The sequence below is a fragment of the Tamandua tetradactyla genome, chromosome X (genome assembly GCF_023851605.1).
Source record: "Tamandua tetradactyla isolate mTamTet1 chromosome X, mTamTet1.pri, whole genome shotgun sequence".
Lineage (NCBI taxonomy): Eukaryota > Metazoa > Chordata > Mammalia > Pilosa > Myrmecophagidae > Tamandua > Tamandua tetradactyla.
In genome coordinates, this window is record NC_135353.1 from 82,415,301 (window position 1) to 82,424,407 (window position 9,107).

The 9,107-nt window shown below is 36.1% G+C and overlaps 1 non-coding gene across 1 annotated transcript; it reads left to right on the forward strand.

Annotated features, from left to right (window-relative positions):
• Positions 1–7,675: 7,675 nt before the first annotated feature.
• LOC143672223 (U6 spliceosomal RNA) lies at positions 7,676–7,780 on the forward strand. The gene has a single exon (XR_013169692.1). It is a non-coding gene; the product is annotated as a U6 spliceosomal RNA (small nuclear RNA).
• Positions 7,781–9,107: the final 1,327 nt, after the last annotated feature.

The following is a 9,107-nucleotide window of genomic DNA, read 5'->3' on the forward strand; positions in this document are numbered from 1 at the left end:
TGTTTCAGCCAAGCATGCAAAAATATGGTTAATGACTTTTCTATCCCCTTGAGCTATAACATTGAATGCAGAGAATAAATGCAGCCTGGTCCAGCTTTATATTCCTTTGGTTATTATCCCACACCCTTAAAATCCATTCCCATATGTATTCCCCTGACTTTTGTCTATATGAATTGGAAAACTCAAGCAGTTCTTTTGGAGTATAGTGTATATCCTCATGGGTGATACTTTGTAACTTACCTTTTGGGGCCCATTGGGACTTCAGTCTTGTTATAGATCATTTTATGAAACTAACATCAGTTTAATACCAATACAGCATAAAGATGCTATGAGAAAGGAAATTTACAGGTGAACCTCCCTAATGAACATAAATGCAAAAACGCTCAACAAAATACTAGCAAATTGAATCCAAGAATCATTAAAAGAATTATATACCATGATCAAGTGGGGTTTATACCAGGAATGCAATGATGGCTCAACACAAGAAAATCAATTAATGTAATACAGCATATCAACAAATGAAAAGAAAAAAATGACGTGATCATCTCAATTGATGCTGTAAAATCATTCAATAAAATTCAACATCCTTTTCTGATAAAAACACTTCAAAAAGTAGTAGTCAAAGGTAACTTCCTCAATATGTAAAAGGGCATACATGAGAAACTGATAGCCAGTATCATATTCAATAGAGAGAGACTGAAATCTTGATAAGGATGCCCTCTGTCACCACCATTGTTCAATATTGTACTAGAAGTTCTAGCTGGTGCAATCAAGCAGGAAAAAGAAAAAGAAGCTTACAAATTGGAAAGGGAAAAGTAAAGCTTTCATTATTTGCCCATGATGTGATACCATATTTGGAAAATCCTGAAAAATCTACAACAAAGTTACTTGAGATAATCAACAAATTCAGGAAAGTGGTGGGACATAAAATTAATGTGCAAAAATCAGTAACGTTTCTATACACAAGCAGTGACCTAAGTGAGGACTCAGTTAAGGAAAAAAAATTCCACTCAAAATAGCGACTAAAAGAATCAAGTACATAGGAATGAATTCAAATAGGGACATAAAGGACTTGTATACAGAAAACTACATAACGTTGCTAACAGAGATCAAAGAATATCAAAACAGGTGTAAAGACATTTCCTACTCATGGATAGGAAGGTTAAATATAGTAAAGATGTCAATTCTACCCCAAATTCATCTACATTCAATGCAGTACCAATCAAAATTCCAGCAACCTACTTTGAAGAATTGGAAAAGCAAGTTAGCACATTCATCTGGAAGGGAAAGAGATGCTGAGTAGCTGAAAGCATCCTACAAAGGATGAATGAAGTGGTAGGATTGACACTTCCTGATCTAAAAAAAAAACATTATAAAGCCAAATGGTCAAAACAGCATGGTACTAGCCCAAAGGTAGAAGAATTAACTAATGGAATTGAATTGAGAATGCAGAAATAGACCACCAAATTTATGGTTAAACTGATTTTTGACAAGGACCCCAAATCCACTGAACTGGAAAAAAATATTCTTTTCGATAAATGGACAAGGGAGAACTTGATATCAAGAGCCAAATGAATGAAAGAGGATTGTTACCTTACACCATATACAAAAATTAACTCAAAGTAGAGAAAACACTTAAATGTAAGAAATAGTAACATAAAGCTGCTAGAAGAAAATGTAAAGAAATGTCTTCAAGACTTAGTAATGGGAGTTGGCTTTTCAAAGTTTACACCCAAAGCATAAGCAACATGCGATAAAATAGATAAATGGGAACTCCTCAAAATCAAATGCTTTTGCACCTCAAAAGACTTTGTTAAAAAGGTGAAAAAGCAGCCAACTCAATGGGAGAAAATATTAAGAAATCATACATTGGATGAAAGTTTGATATCCTGTATACATAAAGAAGTAAAGAATATACATAACAACATAGACAAATAACCCAATTATAAAATGGGTTAAATATATGTACAGGCATTTTTCTGAAGAGCAAATGTAGATGGCTCAAAAGCACATTAAGAGATACCAATTTTCATTAGCTATAAGGAAAATGAAGGTCAAGACTATAATGAGATACCACCTCACACCCATAATGACTGTTATTAAACAAACTGGAAACTGCAAATGTTGGAGAGGATGTTGAAAAATCAGGACACTTATGCACTGCTGTTGGGAATGTATAATGGTACAGCCACAATGGAAGACAGTTCACTGGTTCCTTAGGAACCTAAATGTTGAGTTTCCCTATGACCAAGCAATACTAATATTTGGTATATAACCAGAATAGCTGAAATCGGTGACACCAACAGACATTTGCACAATGATGTTCATAGCAGCATTATTCACAATTGCTAAAAGATGGAAACAATCCAAGTACCCATCAACAGATGAGTGGATTTACAAAATGTGGTGTATGTATATGATGGACTATTATGAGGCAGTAAGACAAAATGATGTTCTGAGGCATGTGATAAGATGGACGAGTCTTGAGGACATATGCTGAGTGAAATAAGCCATACATAAAAGGCTAGACACTGTATGACTCCACTTTCATGACCATGGTAATAGTAAAATCAGAGGCTTATAATACAGAATATAGGGGATCTAGAGATACATGGAAGCTAGAGATGGGTCAATGGTTAGCTAATGAGGTTTAATTTAAATGTAAGGAAATAAATAGAAGTGAAGTTGGTTCACTAGTGGGTCCACAAGTAATATGACCACATTCAAGGTGAACATGATTGAAAGAAGTTGTATAGACTCAATTGTCCCATTGATTAACATTACAAATATAAATAAGTTGTTGTATGAACTACTTCAAAGGTATCATTCTTATACAAAGAGTGTTTAAGTCCAGGGTATAGGGGGACCACTGCTATTGCATGCTGTGGTCTATGTTTAACAGGAAAACATCAACAGTACCACAGCAATACAAGACGGAAATAATGGTGGGGAGGGCAAGAGTTAAGGGGATAATTAGATTTTCTATTGGTGAGGATGTGTTTGTTGGTTATCTTTCTCTTGGGAACAATGAAGTTATCTAAAATTGAGTGTTGATGGATTGTTGACTTTGGACATTATACATGATGCCTAATGAGTGGAGGCGACTGAAGGATGCACTGACTGAGAAGTAGATTGGTGAACGATGGTGCATACATATGATTGAATACTATGCTCCTGCAAAAGAGAATGAAGTTTTAAAGCATGCAACATTATGAATGAATCTGTGGGACATTTCGTGAGGCCAAGTAAGCCAGAGACAAAAGAGCAATTTTTGTATCGTCTGGTGAACGATGGTGCATACATATGATTGAATGCTATGCTCCTGCAAAAGAGAATGAAGTTTTAAAGCATGCAACATTGTGAATGAATCTGTGGGACATTTCGTGAGGTCAAGTAAGTCAGAGACAAAAGAGGAATTTTTGTATGGTCTCCTTTGAAAATGTTTGTAATAAAATAGGGGCCTAGATTTTAGGCTCTGGAAGCAGTCACATTTAGTCCAGAGGGTTATTTACTATTTCTGTTTATATATGTAATTTGGAGGTAAGAATGAAGCTGATTACACCAGGATTAAGGTAATTCAGAACACAGGGGTAAGAAACCGTTGTTGATATTTTAGAACCTCACCTACTCTTTGAGACCAACTCTTTGAGACCAAAGGAAGGAAGGTTTATTTTTGTCTAGAATGTAAATTTTCTGTAGCACATAATCTAACACAACCTGTTTGGATAGCTCATTTAAACAATCAAAGTACAGGGAGCCCAGAATAAGAATAAGGGCCTTTAATCCTGTATAGCTTATGTAATGTAATGACTGAACATGTCCCAGAATATATTAAGCAGATAGTCAAAAAGTATTGGCAAAGTTCCTTGAGGGATGGGAGAAAATATATGGAAGTATTAAACTTTACCTCCAGGGAAACCCCTGATAGTGTGTCAAACATTAGGGCCACCCTAATTAATAGGCCAAGTCCTTGATCTTGAGGCTTGCTCCTGTGAAACTTATGTATGTAGAGGAGCTTAGCCTACCTGTAGGTATGCCTATGAGTTACTTCTGGAGGGCCTCTTTTGTTACTCAGATGTGGCCTCACTCTAAGCCCAACTTTGCAAATGAATTCATTGCCCTCATCACTACATGGGACATGACATCTAGAGGTGAAAGTCTCCCTGGTGGCATGGGAGATAATCACTTTTTTTGCAGTAATGAAAATGTTCAAAATTCAATGGTGAATAAAAAAAAAAAAAACACAGTTCACTGCTCCTTCACTCAGAGGTCTTGGCTCATAGGTCTGGGGTAGGATCCAAGAATTTGTACATTTAAATCCTATTGACTTCCTTCCTTTTTTTTCTAAATAATGTTGTATTGGAACTAAAAAAAAATCAATGGTGATGATGAATACACAACTATTTGATGACACTGTGAATGATTGATTATATACTTTGGATGATTATATGGTATGTGGATACATCTCACTAAAATTGCAAGGAAAAAAACAGACAAAAATGTATGATTTCAGAACAAAGGCATTCCATATTGTATGAGGACATGGGTTTCTAGTATAATAATTAAAGGGGACTAAGACCTGATGTTTACCAAGGTAAGTGTTTAAGACTAAGACACAATCAAATCCTTTTTATATCCTTAATTATTATTCTCCCTCTGGGGGGATATTCACTTTCTTGACTTTTATCCTTGGCTAAAGCAGATCTGTGATGGGCTTTTAGAAAGGGGCCTGGGTATTAGGCCACCATAGTGATTAATCCCATTGATTGGTATCCTTGGGAGTGGTTGGGATGGGGAAGTTTATATTGTATACATATTCCCACAACAAAAAAATAAAGAAAAACTAAAGAGCCAATGACAATTAAATGCAGTATCTGATCCAAGTGTTCAGAAAATGCATTGATAAGTACTTAGATGGATTGATAGAATGTTATGGTTAATGTGGTGAAAAGTTAAAATCATTGGATTTGGGTATCTGGTGGGGTAGATATATGTCATATGGTATTATGAGTCACATTTTTGTGACTGTTCTATTAGTTTGAACATATTTCAAAGTAAAAAGTTAAAAATAGCAACAGTGGACTCCCTTGTTCTTGTGTTATAACATAGAGATTTATTTACTATAATACTTTATTTCCGTATGCAGAAATTTTCTTCATGTTTCCAGTGTTGAAATTGTGTCTGGTCAGGTCTTAAACAGCAGGACATCAAGGGTATCATATACATTAATAGCACTATAGAGCTGTACCAGGAAGGACTAGCCTGATCATGTTGTGGCAGACAGGTTTGAAGAGCCAAAAGAAGTCTTTTAAAACTCCCTAGCAGCATCTTTCACACTATTTCAAAAGGGTTCCATGGTTCAATAAAATCCTCATATGTCCGTCCTATACAGTCACAACAACGTATTTTCATATAAAACAAACACAATAGGTGCTATTCTAAATAAACATGTTGCTCTCATTTGCTGCACCCCTATTGCTCCTAGCTCATTCTCCTTTGCTGCTCCCTAGAGGGCATCAGCCACAGTAAACGCACCATCACTGTCTACTACACTATTCTTTTTTCTTTTTCAGGCCCCACTGCTGAAATCAAGCCTTGACAAGCTTTAAGAAAAGTGATGGCAGTTAAGTTGACAGATAAATAAAACAAAATACACTTAGAAGAAAAAAAAAACTATCTGTCTGCCTATCCTCAGGACTCTGAGTTTGCTTATTATTAACATCCCACCTTCTTCCAACTCCTCTGAGATCCAATCCAGGTTACTATTTGCCACATACTTCTTGAGCTAAAAGTCTACCTTCTAGTGTTCGGATTTATTTTCATCTGTTATAAGTTAAATAGAGTTCCAAGTCAAGTTAATTTTGTTAAGAGTTTATTAAAGTATAATTTATAGCTTCCTAGTTGTTCTAGTTTGCTAGCTGCCGGAATGCAACACACCAGAGACGGACTGGCTTTTAATAAAAGGGGATTTATTTTGTTGGTTCTTCAGAGGAAAGACAGCTAACTTTCCACTGAGGTTCTTTCTTACGTGGAAGGCACAAGATGGTCTCTGCTGGTCTTCTCTCCAGGCCCCTGGGTTCCAACAACTTTCCCCGGGGTGACTTCTTTCTGCATCTCCAAAGGCCTGGGCTGACTGCTAGTGCTGAGATGAGGATTGCTGAGCTGCTTAGCAGTGCTACGTTGCAATCTCGCATTTAAGCACCAGCCAATTAAGTCAAGCATCACTCATTGCAGCAGACACACCTCCTAGCTGACTGCAGATGTAACTGGCAACAGAGGAGGTTCACATACCATTGGTTTATGTCTGCAGCAACAAGTCTAGGTATGCTCACCTGGCCAAGTTGACAACTGAATCTAACTAACACACTAGTAGAGAAAATCTATTGTAACAATAAAGGTATATTTATCTGACAATTTTGCCTGTCTAGACAGCATGTCATGTCCAAGTTGTTTTGTGAAGTATAGCAAGCATGCAATATATATGAGAAAAAAATTTAATTTATGCTATTTTCATGAATCATTAACCCAGAATACCCTTTAAAGAAGAGAGTAGAATGAGCCGAATTTAAAAAATAACATTTAATTTATTACAAACTTCGGGGAACTTAATAATTAACAAATCAATTTAATACTTTCAATATTTTCTTCACAAATATATAATTCTTGAGATCCTTAACTAACATTTCATTTTGTGTGCCACTAATTGAGATAGACTTCAAAGTGACTGAATATCTTGTCTTGTGAATGTGCTTTACAATATTATGGCTTTTTCAAAAGTCCATTCATGCAATCCCTAAGTGATTCCTGTAAAAAAGGGGGGCAATTTTAACAATTCATAAGACATATGGAAACTTCTCTCACTTGACAACTTTGTGTGAAATATCATTTCATAATTCTCTGAAATGTTATTTGATATTTTTTGTGATTATTAATTCTCTCTTATTTTTGTAGAATATTTTATAATTGATGTAAGTAGGAGGGCTGTGTTATACTGCTCAAGAATAATAACATCTTTGAATAACATAAACTATTTATTGTTGTGAATTTAAAAAAGCTTACCAACATAGCCTACCCACTTCAGCATCTTACATACAATAAATGGCTCAAGAATGTGAAACATAAAATGTGAGGTAAGAGTCATAAATTATTAGGTATTTACAAGACTTCTAAGAAAGTTGTCCTGTTGGGACCATGCTCCAGAGTCAAACGTCTAGGGCACTGGGGAAACAAACTGGTGGAAACTAGGCAGCATGTCAATGATCAGACAGGTTTTACTCACTGTGTATAAGAGCCTGCACATTGGTCTTAGCAGTGGGTTCTAGAGTGTTACTCAGAAAATTGAGGTAGATGGCTAATTGTACAAACTAGGCCCCTAAGTTTGGACTTGGAGTAAAGCTCAGATATGTTGGATTCACCACAAACACACAGAATATCACTGGTATGAAAGACATCAAATTCCAAAGTCTGTCAGTTGACAAAGTAGAGATTTCTGAAGGATTCCTTGTGTGACAGGGTTGGTTTCAGCCTGAAGAAGTTCCTTAGAGTTCCAGCAACAGGGCTAGAGGAGATGGAGTTTAATGATAACAACATTCATAGTGGAAGTAATCTAGGTATAATATTTTATTTTCATCAACAATTGTGTTACATTTTTTTCCTTAAAAGGAGAAATTTTCATGTTCACTTTGGTAGCACATATACTAAAATTGGAATGATACAGAGAAGATTAGCATGGCCCCTGTGCAAGGATGACACACAAATTTTTGAAGTGTTCCATATTTTTGGGAGGAGGCCTGGGAGCATAAATGAAACCAGAAGGAAAGATATATGCTAAAGACCGAGATGGTAAAATCGGGGAATGCGTAGAGTATATAATGATGGTGACTAAATGTACAAATTTAAAAATGTTCTCACATGAGGAAGAAGAAAGGAATGTCAATACTGTATAGTGATGAAAATAGATAGTAGTTAATATTTTAAAACTTTAACTTATGTGTGAAACTAACGCAAAAAATGTTTATTTATATTTTGACTAGAGTATTTCCTAGTATAACTTATGTGGGCAGCTTAATTGAACACCATAAGTACATGTAACCTTGAGTAGCGCATGAGATTTTGTAGGTTTGTCCAGAGTGATGCCTCGATAAACCCCGAAAGGTGGCTTGAACAATGAATTAAAAAGTTTTTGCAAAGTTCCCTTGGGGGAATGGCCAGAAAGGGCAAAAATTCAACTTCCCCAAGTGGAGAATTCTTGATATTTTCACAAGCAGTGGCGACATCCAAAACAGTAGGCTGAGCCCCCAATCTTGGGCTTGTTCATATGAAACTTAACCCTGCAAAGGATAGGCTAAGCCTTCTTAAAATTAGGCCTAACAGTCACCCCCAGAGAACCTCTTTTGTTGCTTAGATGTGGCCTCTCTCTCTCAGCCAACATGACAAGCAAACACACTGTCCTCCCCATCTCTACATGGGACAGGACTCCCAGGGGTGTGGACATTCCTGGCAATATGGGACAGAAACCTAAGAATGAGCTGGGACTCAGCATCAAGGGATTGAAAAAGCTTCTAGACCAAAAATGGGGAACAGCAAAATGAGACAAAATAAAATATCAATGGCAGAGTTGAGAGGTTATCCTGGAGGTTATTCTTGTGCATTATATAGATATCAGCTTTTTAGTTAAGGTGTAATGGAGAGGCTGGAGGGAACTTCCTGAAAATGTAGAGCTGTGTTCCAGTAGCCATGTTTCTTGAAGATGATTGTACAATGAATAGCTTTCACAATGTGACTGTGTGTCTGTAAAAACCTTGTGACTGATGCTCTTTTTATCTGCCTTATAGACAGATGAGTAAAACACATGGATTAAAAATAAATAAGTAACAGGGGGAACAAATGTTAAAATACATTTAGTAGATTGAAATGCTGGTGATCAATGAAATGGAGGAGTAAGGGGTATGGTATGTATTAATTTTTTTGTTTTCTTTTTATTTCTTTTTCTGAATTGATGCAAACATTCTAAGAAATTATCGTGATGATGAATATACAACTATGTGATGATATTTTGTTATTGATTATCTATCAAGACTGGAAGGATCCCACAGGGCCAAGATGGT